This window comes from Diplotaxodon limnothrissa, linkage group LG3 (assembly GCF_057381915.1).
Source record: "Diplotaxodon limnothrissa isolate DT_005_m linkage group LG3, D_limnothrissa_male_GT1.1, whole genome shotgun sequence".
Lineage (NCBI taxonomy): Eukaryota > Metazoa > Chordata > Actinopteri > Cichliformes > Cichlidae > Diplotaxodon > Diplotaxodon limnothrissa.
Window position 1 is genome coordinate 70,972,234 of NC_140598.1, and position 14,624 is coordinate 70,986,857.

The 14,624-nt window shown below is 42.2% G+C and overlaps 1 pseudogene; it reads left to right on the top strand.

Moving 5' to 3' along the window:
* Positions 1 to 7,847: 7,847 nt before the first annotated feature.
* On the top strand, positions 7,848 to 12,457 carry LOC146637698 (uncharacterized; annotated as a pseudogene).
* The last annotated feature ends 2,167 nt before the right edge of the window (positions 12,458 to 14,624 follow it).

Genomic DNA, 14,624 nt, shown 5'->3' on the forward strand with positions numbered 1-14,624 from the left:
GAACATGGAAGGCCTGTACGTTGCACCCACACATGGAAGAGATGCGGAAAACTGTGAGGGAATGCAACACCTGTGACACCCTGCAGAGAAAAGACGCAAACCCAGTCATGAAATGGCACATTTGACAGTCCAGACTAGGATGGCGTTGGACATCCACTTCTCTTCTTCTTCTTGTCCTTTAGTGGGCAACCAGCGGCGGTGGTCGGCCACGCAACCAGTACGCTGCTGTAGGTGCCGCAGGTTCTCTTGCTTGACCAACGATTATCTTCCATGCTTTTCGATCTAAGGCGATGGTTCTTGCCTGCTCGAGGTCAAGTCGAAGGGCCTTCAAATCATCCTGGATTTGTTTCATCCATGTCTTTTTTGGTGCATTTCGATGCACCCTCCAATCGGTGGGGCGGGTCAACCAGAGTAGGCCATGGGGTAGCGGCTCTGGTCCATTCGACAAATGTGGCCAAACCAACGGAGTCGGCGGCGCTGGATTAGGTCGCCGATCGTCGGTTGGCTGCCGCAGCTGGTGAGGATGGTGTCATTCGAATGACGGTCGCGAAGGGAAACGCAGAGAACGCATCTAAGGCAACGCATTTAAAGTAGAATGATCAGGGTTCGGTAAAGGCGGATCTTTGTCGCCAATGAGATGTTGTTCTTCTTCCAAACGCACCAGCGCAGGGAAGTGAACGCTGCCGCCGCCTGCCCACTTCTGGAGCGTATCTCCACTGATGATGCCACTTTCTTCTCCTCGACGAGGGACCCCAGATATTTAAATTGTTGGACTTGTTTGATCTGCACACCGTCGAGGTGGACGATCGCTGGTGAGCTGTTGGTGGTCAGGACTTTGGTCTTCTCGGCGTTAATCTTGAGGCCGTACGATGTGGAAGTGAGTCGCCTCGGTGTCATCTTCGGCAAAAATGGCGCTATCGTCAGTTGGACATCCTCAGGGTGGAAAAAGGGTTGGTGTGACCAAGGTGTGGTCTGGCTTGTTGTATGTACATTTCAAAATGATACAGCTCTGGATGGGCCAGTTACCAGGGCATGGAAGGATGACAGACAAATGAGGAGAAGGAATTTTCCTCTGGGTGAGTGGTTGACTGAAGCATGCAGAAAATAAAACTATTATTTTATCATTGACTGGTAACTGATTCATAATTGGCCACAATCACAGCTGTATTGACTTGTTGTGGACAAGGTCTATTTCATGTTAAAGGACTCTGTTTAACAGATTGAAAAACAGTGACACTAAGAAAAGAAGATGCAGTGCTGCACTATCAGATGCCAGTGACGTTGGGGCTCAGTGATGAATCAGCTGAGCTGGACTCATGGCTGAATCAGGACATAAATCCCCTGCTGTGATCAGTGAGGGAAGGACAGTGGGGGAAAAACAGAGTTGCAAATGTGAAGTTCATGTTAACACATGGGTTTTGTTTGCAGGCAGTTCTGCGGATGCAGGCTCTGGGCGGAGCCAGGAGTTCAACAGGTTTAGGATGATAACTAAATTGATTTAACACAGGGTAGCAGAGCTGGAGCAACGACACTCGAGAGGAGAATTTCTGATGTTTTGTGAAAGATGATGTTACGAATGTTTTCTTTTAATTTACTAGTTCCGATGAATTGACACATGGAAGTGTGTCAAAAAAGGGGGAATTTCATGTTTAACATGACACAGTTTTTCCTGGGATCATTTTTGTGACTTTATTTGTGTGTTTAACAATTTTGATCACACTTGCCTGAGAAAAAGTAGATAAGAGGGGACCATCTCTAGTGGAAAGTTACTGAGACACTGTTGTTTAGACTAGAATGAGAGAGCTTCTGTAATAAAACTGTTACACCACCATTTTGAGATCCGCGGCAGTGTGTCATGCAGGACGCATCTCCCTTCTAGAAATAATGTGAAATAGTCGGGCTATATAAATGTGAAATAAAGTGTTAAATGGTCTGCTGAGCAGTGTTTTTGCCTTTCACAGGACCAGCAGATTTAAGGAAAGAGGGAAAAAATGGAGACAGGAAATGATGTCATGAAGAGCAACAGCAGGTGGTGCAGCATGAAGAATAAAAAGGTTTATCAGTGTAATCAAGGCCACTGATATCCATGACACGCTTCATGGAAACAAAGTTGTTGCTTTCAGCAGTGTCCTGTTGAGAAAGTAGGTCAGAGTAGAAAGACAGACGCCCTCTACTGGTAAGATCAAACTTTCCCTTCATAAAGTAAACAGCTGGGGCTGGATCAGGTGACCCTGATTATGCTGCAGTGGCCTTATATGCAAAATATACATGAATTTCTCACAAAAAGCCTGATTTTCTAATGTGATCGTCACAGTCTGAGCTCCAGATTATCTCAGCAGCTCAGTCATATATTTGTACAAATGCACATGAAGTATTACTACACAGTCTCTGTTAGAAATGTGTTTTTCTCGTATATATGATAAATAAAGAGAGTATTACAAGGAAACTGAAGCTTTCTGTCTGTATCAGCAGGAATCAGCAGCTGAGCCTGCAGAGGACGCCAGCGTGAGCGATAACCAGCTGCCCAGCTGTGAGGACGAACCGCTCGAAGCTCTTCAAGCAGGAGACTCGACAGCAGTGGCAGACTCTGAAAACGCAACAGAAAAAATAAAGAACAAAACTAAAGAGGACGTGACAGACGTCCAATAGGAATAAAGAGAAAGCTTGATGTAAATATTAGCCTGTAGAAGGCAAACCAGTAGTGACCCTTGATGACTGCTTAGATATTGTTATTTCAATAATAATTAGTTTCTTTGTTTAATGCAGTTTGATGAAAAGTTCAAATACAGTGTAAAAGTAGTGAGCCTCGCCTCGTTTCTTTCCATTTTCCAAGGAGTCAAACTTTTCTTTTCTTTTTTTAATCTTTTTCCTTTGGCTGCTTTTTCTCTCACTCTTCAGTTTAGACCTTCTACCCGATAATTTCCTGAGGAATCTGGTTTGTTTACTTGGCCACATAACATTGACTAAGAATTCATTCAAGCCTCAAAAAGCTCCATACTCCAGGGATGAATCAGGTATTGAAACCGCAGCCTCCTTTGATGCGGTCTCACTTGTGTACAGCTGCAGCAGTGGAGACTGTCAGGAAACTGAACCAGGGAGTGGAAGTAGGGCTCTTGGCTCCTTCATAGTGAGAGCACTAAGCCACAGGCACAGATATGTGGATAACACCTGGGTCAAAATCAACATGCAAGACGTAAAAGTTCACATCAACTTTGTTCTTCTGCTGTTTTAAAAAAAGTAACAAAGTCGAAAAACTCCAGTTTTCACTGATTTCTTTGTCTTTTTTCATTTTCAGTATGTTTCTTATTCTTATTATTCCAACACATCTGCCTTCAACCTTTAGGAAGCACACAGTGTCTGATGTTTTATTTTAATTTCACTAAAACATTCTAATAAATAATTTCTAAAAATTGCTGTAACTGAAAGTGTGAAAGACTTCGGGGCTGGGCTGATGCTTCAAGATCCTAACGACGTCCCTGATGTGTGATCAGGCTGCTGCTGTTACCTCAGTGAACTGTTGTCTTCTTTGGAAATCACAAACTGACACAACTGCAACTTCACAATGCCGAACTTAGCAAAGTGTGAGGAAAAACCCCAGAACAAGACAGACGGATGTTTTTCTCGCAGCTGTTTGGAGATGATTAAAATATTCTGCAGCAGCTCCTTTTTCAGCGTCTGCCAACAGCTTCAAATATTTAGCAGCATGATATCAACTATTTAGATTGTCTGCAGTAGATACTACACCCTCAATACCCAAGAATCACCTTCAGCAACTGGAAACAGCTGTGAAAGCTTTGTCGACAGCTTACACTGTTACTAAAACTGGAAGATTTAATGGAAAGTTACCATATTGTGTTCATTTCAGTAACTGTGTACAAGTGGTGAAAAAAATAGTTATCAGTTACTTTGATTGCTTCATTGCACATTTTGCTGTCAGTGTTTGTGTCCAGTTGTTCCCTGAAGGATCAGTGTACATCAGGACTCTATACAACAAGTAGGCCTGCAGTGTGAGAGCGAAGTGCTCTAATAGGGTGATATGGTACTACAAGGTCATTAAGATAAGATGGGGCCTGATTATTTAAGACCTTGTATGTGAGGAGCAGGATTTTGAATTCTGGATTTAACAGGAAGCCAATGAATGCTGCAGTGGCCTTATATGCAATATATACATGAATTGCTGCAGCATTTTGGATTAACTGAAGGCTTTTCAGTGAGTTTTTTGGACGTCCTGATAATAATGAATTACAGTAGTCCAGCCTGGAAGTAATAAATGCATGAACTAGCTTTTCAGCGTCACTCTGAGACAGGATATTTCTAACTTTAGAGATGTTGCACAAATGGAAGAAAGTAGTCTTACATATTTGTTTAATATGTGTGTTGAAGGACATGTCCTGGTCAAAAATGACTCCAAGGTTCCGCACAGCGTTACTGGAGGCCAAGGTAATGCCATCCAGAGTAAGAATCTGCTTAGATACCATATTTCTATGATTTTTGCTGCTCTGTGTTGGTACAGGGCATTGACGATGATACCAGTGGGTGGATTATATTCTCAGAAAGACATCTACTGTGAAAAGGTCTACTCTCCACTGCTGTGTAATCAATTATTGTAAATGTAAAAGTTATCAGGAAATGATCAGACAGCAGAGGGTTTTCAGGAAACACTGTTAAATGTTCAGTTTCTATGTCATATGTTAAAACAAGATCTAGAGTGTGATGATGTTGAACATCCTTCCTGTGGTATGAGGGAGTGAGTCTCACTATTTTTAAATATACTGACCACAGAAGCAGAAAAGTGCTCGTCTCATGCAGAAAGGCTGAGAGAATAAATGAGTGTAGAGAGAGAGAGCAAATAAAAGGAGCTCTGCAGGCTGCAGATAGTGCAGGAGAGCCAAGCTATGTTGATCTGAGACTGCAGACATTAAAGCGGAGAGATGGTAGCTGATTAAACAAGTGCTACGAGATAATAAAAAAATGCAAAGATTGATGACAGCATAAGGCAACAAAAAAGTGTGAGAAATAAACTTGACTCTGCCTGTGAATCAGTCTTTGCTTCTCTTCCTCCTTCCATCTCCTCATCTGAGCTACAGCTCTCCACTTGCTGTCCATCTGAGAACAAGGCGCAATTTGCTGTTGCATTAATCTAATATTTAATTGTCCACACTTAAAAACTCTTGCACCTAATCCACAATAAAGTGATGACAGAAAATGTTATAGAAGCATCTTTACGAGGCATGTCTGGACTGTGTTATATCATGAGTAGTAATTTTTAAAAATCTATATACATAAAACACACACACGTACAACAGTGACATTTTAGACCTTCTTCAGAATACTGTATATACTGTGAGCAGACGTTTCCATCATGGTACTGATCCAGAATCCTTCCCTTATTATTATTCCTACTGCTATAATAATAAAGTAAGAAGAATACAAAAATAAATAATGAGATGAGATGTTCATACTTTTCCTTACTTCCTATGTAAAGGCCAACATAAATCACTCATCTCACAGGAGGCTCTTTACCAGTAACGTCTTTTTATTATTGTAGAGTCTGTATGCAGCAACAGACTGAAGTGACTGTTGTTGGGATTATATGAGGTATAAATAAAATTAAATTGTGTTGAAATTTTTTGCATTCCAAAGGCCTTAATGTTCCCTGTCTGTGTGTGTAGGTGTGTATCCGTGTGTTAAGATGAAAAGTGCTACAATAATGTAACACAGTCCAGATGTGTTTTGCTCCTACAGCTCCAAATCCCTGGCATTTCCGGGCACAGTTATCTAAACTGCAATGTTCCCACTACTTGTTTATGTGACTGAGAAAACCCACACGCCCAAGCAGTCCTTGGACCACGTGTACACTGTGATCACGCCAGCATCGAATCCAATGGATGGCTCTCCTCTCTCTCCCTCACTGCTCCTCTCTCTCCCTCTCTCTCCCTCTTTGTGCTAACAATCAAGCCAAACACCAACATCATCAAATATACAGTTGAAACCAGATGTTTACATACTCTTCAGATAAAAAAACAAACACTTTAAAAATTGTAAAACATTAAATCAGACTGTGTCATGTGTCACGGCTGGGGCAGCAGTCCTGTGGTGAAGGAGGGGCCAGATGGTTTTACTCCAGGTCCAGATGTTTTTACTCCAGGTCCAGATGTTTTTACTCCAGGTCCAGATGGTTTTACTCCAGGTCCAGATGGTTTTACTCCAGGTCCAGATGGTTTGCTTGCAGATCTAACTAAATGAAACCACATCCCACTTTTAAAGACAGTAGAAGGCGATCTGGCTAGAAATCTCTCCCATATCACTCATGGGAAGGGTTGCTGTTATAAAAATGATGGTCTTGCCAAAAATAAACTATTTATTTTCAGTGATCCCAAGTAAGCCATCACAAGATTGGTGCAGATCTCTAAACTGATATATTTCTAAATTCCTTTGGAAAGATAAACCCCCGCGTATCAGCTTAAAAACATTACAAAGGACCAAGGCAAACTTTAATCACTACTTTTTAGCCAACAGGCTTCAGTTCATCTCTAGATGGTTAAAACACACCTTCTTAGATGAACCCTGGATACATGTAGAACAGCACTATGTAATAATCTAGAAATGTCATATATACACTTATCAGCTCAAACATCAAATGATATGAATGCTTCAAAAGCGTCAACATCAGCTCTTCTCTGACAGCATGGTGGGAGTTTCTAAAATTAACAGTCTTCATTAATCCCATGCAAACGTTCACCTGGAACAATCCGGACATATTACAAAGCAATAATATGATCAACTTGCCAGATGCGGGGCTTTGGGTTTGTTTTGTTTTTTGTTGTTTTTTCTTCCCCCTTTTCTCACTATCTCTTCTCCCCTCTGTCTGTTCCGCCTGTAACAACTGAAAATAAAATAAATACATAATTATAATAAAGGTCAATCAAATGGACCAATATGGCGACGCCATGATGATCCACTTGGTAAAGTAAATCTGCTTGGCATCTTTCTTGGCCTTCAGACAACAATTCTGATGGCAAAAGACGGGACAGGCAAAAACAAAAAGAAAGAAAGAAGGACCCAAGTTGCAGTCAGTGGCAGTGATGCGAGTGAGTTTATTTACAGTGAACGACAATGAACAAAACTAAAACATAAACTGTGAACAACTAAAGAACAAACCTGGAACCATACAAACACGGGATGAAGGGCAGAAAGACGCTGTTGGGCAGAGCGACACAGAAATTACACCAGGTTACATAAGAATTAACACAAAACACAAGGGGACACCAAAATGAAACACAAAACGTTGGGTCTAACCACCCAGGACCATGACAACATGTTAATTTTTTTAGTTTGATAAATATAAAAAACATATTTGTTAAATTTAAGAGTAAAGAGAGATGGTATTTAAAATTGAGCCACACTTACAATGGTGTGATCCAGAACTCCAAATACATCAGGAAGTGACATCACTGAAGTCTTTTGGACAACAGCACCACAGAGACAGGCAAGTTGCTCCCATCTTTTCTTTTCTTTTAGTCATTTATCTTGTGATATTGTGGTCGTCAAACTCAGTGACTCAACACCGTCACATGAAAAAATGAAAATGGTTTTTTTAGTTCATGAATATATGGTGATTTTGAATTTCATGCATGCCATGTGCTCTCTGTCTGGTACTCACTACATTGAGCAGTGGCCAGTTTGTGCAAAAATCTCAACCCTGTTATGTTTTTGATTGTAACGGGGTTGAGATTTTAATACCTTGGTTGTTAAGTTATCCAATTATTTAAATTAATTATTATTATATTCAATCAACATTCTTATACTGCATGCATGCTGAATGTGATTTATGTTCCATGTTAAGAATGCGAGTAAGATGGCACCAACAACAGCAGCAGAAAGGCAAAGGAAGTATCGGGAACGCCTTAAAGCTGATCCTGAAAGAAGGGAGAGAAACCTGCAGAGTGAGCTGAGAGATGGAGAAAGAATGAAGAGGCAGGGAAGAAGAAAGCAATTAATGAACTGAGTAAAAGAGAACAGCGTAAGAAAAGACAAATGTGGAGAGCAGCTTAGGTTAAGGCAATGGGTAGTTAACAGTGTTACAGTGAAAATGTCCTTTTAGAAACAGGGAGGGCAGGAGGAAAAAGGCTTTAACTTTCCACACACAAATCAACTTTAATTGCTTTGCTTTGTGGGCAACGTCTGGTGGCTCGGAAAAAGTACAGAGCTGAAAAAAATAAGCTCAAGAGGCAAATAGTGGAACTCCAGGAGAAACTTGAAAAAGAAAGGAAAAGCAAAGAAAAATACAAAAAAGGTGCCAACGTTCAAAGAAATCTTTGGATTCACCACAGTCGAAAATAACACGATTCACTTCAAATTGCCCCGTTAACCCACAAATTAAAAAAAAAACCTTACTTTTCCATGAATCACTGATTGAAGATATTAGGAATAAATACAAAAAAGCCACCAAGAACAGAGAAAGGCAGCTGACTGCCGAAGTCACGACAGGGAGAATTATAAAAAAATTACAGGTTGCAAAAGTTTGTGCAAGTGACTCCCTCGGATTTTCAAACAAGAGTTTCAGACATCATGACAGTCTTCATTTTGAAAGAAACAGGACCAGCAGGTTCACTGAAGACTTAAAAAGAAGAATCAAGGCGTTCAATCTCAAGAATGACGCGAGTAGAATGACCACAGGAACCAAACAAACACTCACAAAGGACAAATTAAAAATGCAGAAGAGGTTCCTGATGGACACGATGGAAAATATCCACAGAAGGTTTTTGGCGGAAAACCCAGACCAGATGATATCCTATTCCCTTTTCTGTCATCTTCGCCCCTTTTGGGTTGTGAATCCAACACTCTCTGAACGTGACACATGCATGTGTAAGTTGCATGAAAATCTCAGCTTCCTGGCAGTGAAGCTTGAGACTGCCAACATTGAAGAACTGATAGAGAAGGTTTGCTGCAACTCATCCAGCAAGAGTTGCATGTATGGAGAGTGTGTCCATTGCAAGGACAAAACTGTCCACACGACAACCGCATACAACAGCACCGCAAACACACCACTGACCCAGTGGGTAATAGAGGAGAAGGAGATACACAAAAAGGGAGAAAAGGCAACTGTCAAGGTGACAGTCAGGAAGTCTGTGGAGGGCACACAAAAGGACCTCACTGAGCTCCTCCGCAGCTTTGTAAGGAAATTTAAATGCATCACTTTATTATCACGCAGCAAGGTCAAGGTCAAATTTATTTATATAGCACATTTCAAACAGCCGATGCTGCAGAAAGTGCTTAACAATATAAAAATGGTATTAAAAAGCAACAATGTAATACAATAATAACAATAAAAAACAATAAAAGGACAGTAAAAGAATTAAAACAATAACTAAACTAATTCAAATAAGACCAAAATGCTTGGGTCATAGTGTGTTAAAAGCCAGGGCATAGAAATGTGTCTTTAGTAAAGATTTAAATTGCTCAAGTGTTTGTGCAGATCTAATATTTAAGGGGAGACTATTCCAAAGTCTGGGACCTGCCACAGAGAAGGATCTATCACCACGGGATTTGAGGTTAGTCCGTGGGATGGACAGCATTAGTTTTAAGCTAGACCTCGTGGTTTTTCCTGGAGCATATAGGCAGAGAGGAGCTCAGACAGGTAAGGAGGGGCTCGGGCATTAAGTGACTTAAAAACAAAAAGTAAAAGTTTAAATTGGATCCTGTAGGAGACAGGAAGCCAGTGTAAAGAAGCTAAAACTGGGGTTATATGCTCTCTCTGTTTGGTACCAGTTAGCAGGCGAGCAGCAGCATTTTGAACCATCTGAAGACGATGGATGGAGGCCTGATCTAGACCATAATACAATGAATTGCAGTAGTCCAATCTGCAAGTAAGAAAAAGGTGAATAACACGCTCAAAGACGTTAGCCGGAAGGTATGGCTTTACCTTGGCTAGCTGTCTTAACTGAAAAAAACAGGACTGAACTACTGCACTCACCTGCTTATTCAATTTAAAAGAACCATCAATGTAGACACCGAGGTTTTTTACATGTGTTTTACAATACGAGGAAACGGTGCCCAGAGTGCTGTCGATATGATTAAAGTTGCCAAAAATGACAACCTCAGTTTTATTTTCATTTAGCTTTAAAAAATTTAATGACAACCACTGTTTGACATCATCCAGGCAGCGTAATAAGAGCTGCGGATGGTCTGACCCTGCTTTTAAAGGTAGATAAATCTGCAAATCATCAGCAAAACAATGAAATGAAATGCTGTACCGCGAGAAGATGGAGCCCAATGGCAACAAATAGAGTGCGAAGAGGGCGGGACCCAAAATAGAGCCTTGAGGTACACCGTATTTAAGAGGGGCTATTTTGGAGTTGTGGGTGGCCATATTGACATAAAAAAACCTTTCTGACAAATAGGAACGAAACCACTGTAGTGCAGATCCTTTTAGGCCAGCATGAAATTCTAGCCGTGATAACAGGATGTCACGGTCGACCGTGTCAAAAGCTGCTGACAAGTCCAACAATAAAAGGGCAGCAGGGCTGCCAGAGTCCAGAGTTAAAAGAATATCGTTAAAAATCCTTAAAAGTGCCGTCTCAGTGCTATGTAGTGATTTAAAACCAGATTGAAATTTTTCAGAGATCATATTAAAATTAAGGTGTGCCTGCAACTGTAGGTAGACCACTTTCTCCAAGACTTTAGATAGAAAAGGAAGCTTTGAGATAGGCCTGTAGTTGGACAGAACAGTTGGGTCCAGGTTTTGTTTTTTAAGAAGAGGCTGAACTACAGCTTGTTTAAAGCATGATGGGACGCAGCCTGTAGCAAGGGACGTATCAATTAATCTCAGGATAAAAGGCCCAACAGTATTAAAAGTGCTTTTAAGCAAGCTCGGGGGGAGACAATCAGAGGGGCAGTGTGATGATCTTAGGTTACTAACTACCGCGGTCAAGTCCTTAAGGGAGACAGGATCAAACTGCTCTAAGACAACTGAGCACACAGGAGAAGGACTCTGATCTGAGGCAGCAGACAACGAGACAAGATCCTATCAATCCTAATTGATAGGATCTTGTCATTAAAAAATGCTAAAAAATCATCACACATACTTGGTGAAGAAGTGACTCCAGAATTATCACATAAACTAAGAAAGTGATTAAGAACGTTAAAAAGTACCTGAGGCCTGTGACTGTTTATTGACACTAAGTTTGAGACAAACTGTGTCTTTGCACTTTTTACAGCTTCTTGGTGAGCAGAAGGACAGAAAGTCCTTAAAATCTGTAGAGAAACATACAATCTGTCCTTTTTCCATCTCCTTTCAGCGCGTCTGTAGTCACGTCTGAGGGAGCGCGTATGTTCATTCAACCACGGCTCTGATAAATGCTTAGCGCGCACAGTCCAGCAGTATGCCTTCTGCCGTGAGCTGAAGAACAACATGTAAGGGGAGGAGGCTTTGATACATGTTGACTTCTCAGAAAACTACAGCTGTAAATACAGTTCTCAAGCTCAGGTGGTCCACTTTGGGGCTTCACATCAGCAGGCCACCGTTCATACTGGTGTGTTGTATGTTGGTGGGCTCTCAGAGCCTGTGTGCTTTAGCACCATCTCCCCCAGTAGACATAAAGGCCCTCCAGCAATATGGCAGCACCTAAATCCTGTGCTAGATTACCTTCAAGGGCAACATCCACAAGTGTCTGTGCTGCACTTTTTAAGCGGCGGACCCTGTACGCAATACAAACAACGAGGAAACTTCTACCTTTTCACTACAGAACTGGACATAAGAGGATTCAAGGCTGGTTCTTGGAATTTTTTCGAGGCTAGTCATGTAAAAGGAGCACCAGATGGTGTCGGGGGAGCCTTAAAAAGAGCAGCTGACATGATGGTAGCAAAGGGCCATGACATCCCAGATGCAGAAGAGTTATTCAGGGCCTTGTCTGAAACAAACACAAGTGTGAAACTGTTCTTTGTGAAAAGTGAAGATGTTGAGGAAGCTATGGAGAAAATGCCGAAGCAGATATCAGCTGTTCCTGGAACCGTGAGAATTCACCAGGTCGTTACTGTAGCTCCAGGAGAACTGATGGTTTGTGATGTAAGCTGCATGTGCACAACACAGAAGCAGTTTAACGGCAAGTGCTTCAACACCCAGTGTTTCATTTTTGGCCAGAAGATAGAACCGGCTGTGTCACAGACAGGCAGTGGGGGGGATCCAGGAAAAGAAATCCAGTGGGAAAGTCCAGAGCTGATTGGTAAATGGTGTATTCTCAGATATGACGATGATTTGTATCCAGGCATCATTCTAAACATACAAACAACACAAGTCCAGGTCAAATGCATGCATCGTGTTGGGTCAAACCGATTCTTCTGGCTGCATCAGGATCATATCCTCTGGTACCTGTTTGATGATTTGTTTGAACTCATTCCACCCACACAGGCTGTGACAAGGTGCCATGTGGAAGTCTTGAAAGAGGTGTGGAACTGACTCACAAGATTAATTCATGAAACAAACGGCACATTCATGCATATATACAGACACACACACTGATGCAGGCACACACATGCAAAAACACTCTGACACAGACACAGGCGCTGATACAGACAGACACACTGAAATCGTTAACTGATTATTATTGTTATTAGTTCAACCAGTTCAACAAGTTTAATTGTTACCGGAGCAAGGATGAGGTGACTTTTAGCACCTCATCAGCACTTATGCCTAGACACACACACCCACACTCACACGCACGCGCGCGCACACACACATTATGTTACATTTGAGCAATTCACTTTGCAATGTTTGTTAGTTGTAAATATGCTGTTGTGGTTGTTTTTACTTTAGATTATAGTTTTTTCTGATGGCTTGAGCACATTTTTTGTAACTATTGGCTATTTTTGCAAAACTCTACACACAAATAAGAAAACTCTTCACCCAATCAGCAAAACATTGTAGTTTCCCTGTAAAAGCGAATAACCCTTGCTTAACTCTCCACACCTTTGTAAAAATGGTATTTTCGTATCCAACAGTTAACACAAGCCATCATATTAATAAGCACACAATGCACCAACTAAACAAATCAAATCACTTTTATTGTCACATCACATGTGCAGGTACTTTGGTACAGTACATGTGAGTGAAATTCTTGTGTGCGAGCTTCACAAGCAACAGAGTTGTGCAAAATACAATAATGTAAACAAGCAAAATACAAGAATGGCTACATCTGAAACTAATAAATATATGTACAATATATAATAGTATATGCATTTCTGGATGTGTATACTAAATATTTTTCTACGTGTGTGTGTGTGTGTGTGTGTGTGTGTGTGTGTGTGTACACATATTTTACAAATTAAATAGAGTAAACAATAAATAAAATATATAAAAATATACAGAGTTGAGACATGTGCAAAACAGTGGCATTTATATACAGTGTGGAGTGCATAATGTTGAAGTTCCAGTAGTGAAGCTGAGGTGTCTATGACGTGTTCAGCAGTCTGATGGCCTGGTGGAAGAAGCTGTCTCTCAGTCTGCTGGTACGGGACCGGATGCTGCAGAACCTCCTTCCTGATGGAAGCAGTCTGAACAGTTTATGGCTGGGGTGACTGGAGTCCTTGATGATCCTCCCCGCTTTCCTCAGGCACCGCTTCCTGTAGATGTCTTGGAGGGAGGGAAGCTCACCTCCAATTATCCGTTCAGAGCACCGCACTACTCGCTGGAGAGCTTTGCAGTTGTAGGCGGTGCTGTTGCCATACCAGGTGGTGATGCATCCAGTGAGGATGCTCTCAATGGCACAGTGATAGAAGGTCCTGAGGATGCGGGGGCTCATGCCGAATCTTTTCAGTCTCCTGAGAAAGAAGAGGCGCTGCTGCGCCTTCTTCACTGTTTTGTTTGTGTGTACTGACCACGTAAGATCCTCAGCCAGGTGTACGCCAAGGAACCGGAAGCTGCTCACTCTCTCCACAGCAGCGCCGCTGATGGTGATGGGGGTGTGTACTTCTCTGCACCTCCGGAAGTCCACTATCAACTCCTTTGTCTTTGCGACGTTGAGTGTGAGATGGTTGTCTTGACACCAGTGGGTCAGGGCGCTGACCTCCTCCCTGTAAGCCGTCTCATCACCATTGGTGATAAGACCCACCACTGTAGTGTCGTCCGCAAACTTCACAATGATGTTGGAGTTGTTAGTGGCTGTGCAGTCGTAGGTGTAGAGTGAGTACAGGAGAGGGCTCAGTACACACCCCTGTGGAGCACCAGTGTTCAGTGTGATGGGGGATGAGGTGATGCTGCCCAGTCTGACCACCTGGCGTCTGTCAGACAGGAAGCTAAGGATCCAGCTGCAGAGGGAGCTGCTCAGTCCTAGATCCTGCAGTTTCCTGTCCAGCTTCGAGGGAACGATGGTATTGAATGCTGAGCTGTAATCCACAAACAGCATCCTCACATACGTGTCTCTCTTCTCCAGGTGTGACAGGGCAGTGTGTAGTGTCAGGGCTATGGCATCATCAGTGGACCTGTTGTGGCGGTATGCAAACTGTAGAGGGTCCAGTGAGTCGGGTAGTGCAGAGCAGATGAAGTCCCTGACCAGCTTCTCGAAGCATTTGCTTACGATGGGGGTCAGGGCTACAGGTCGCCAGTCGTTCAATGAGGAGATGGTGGA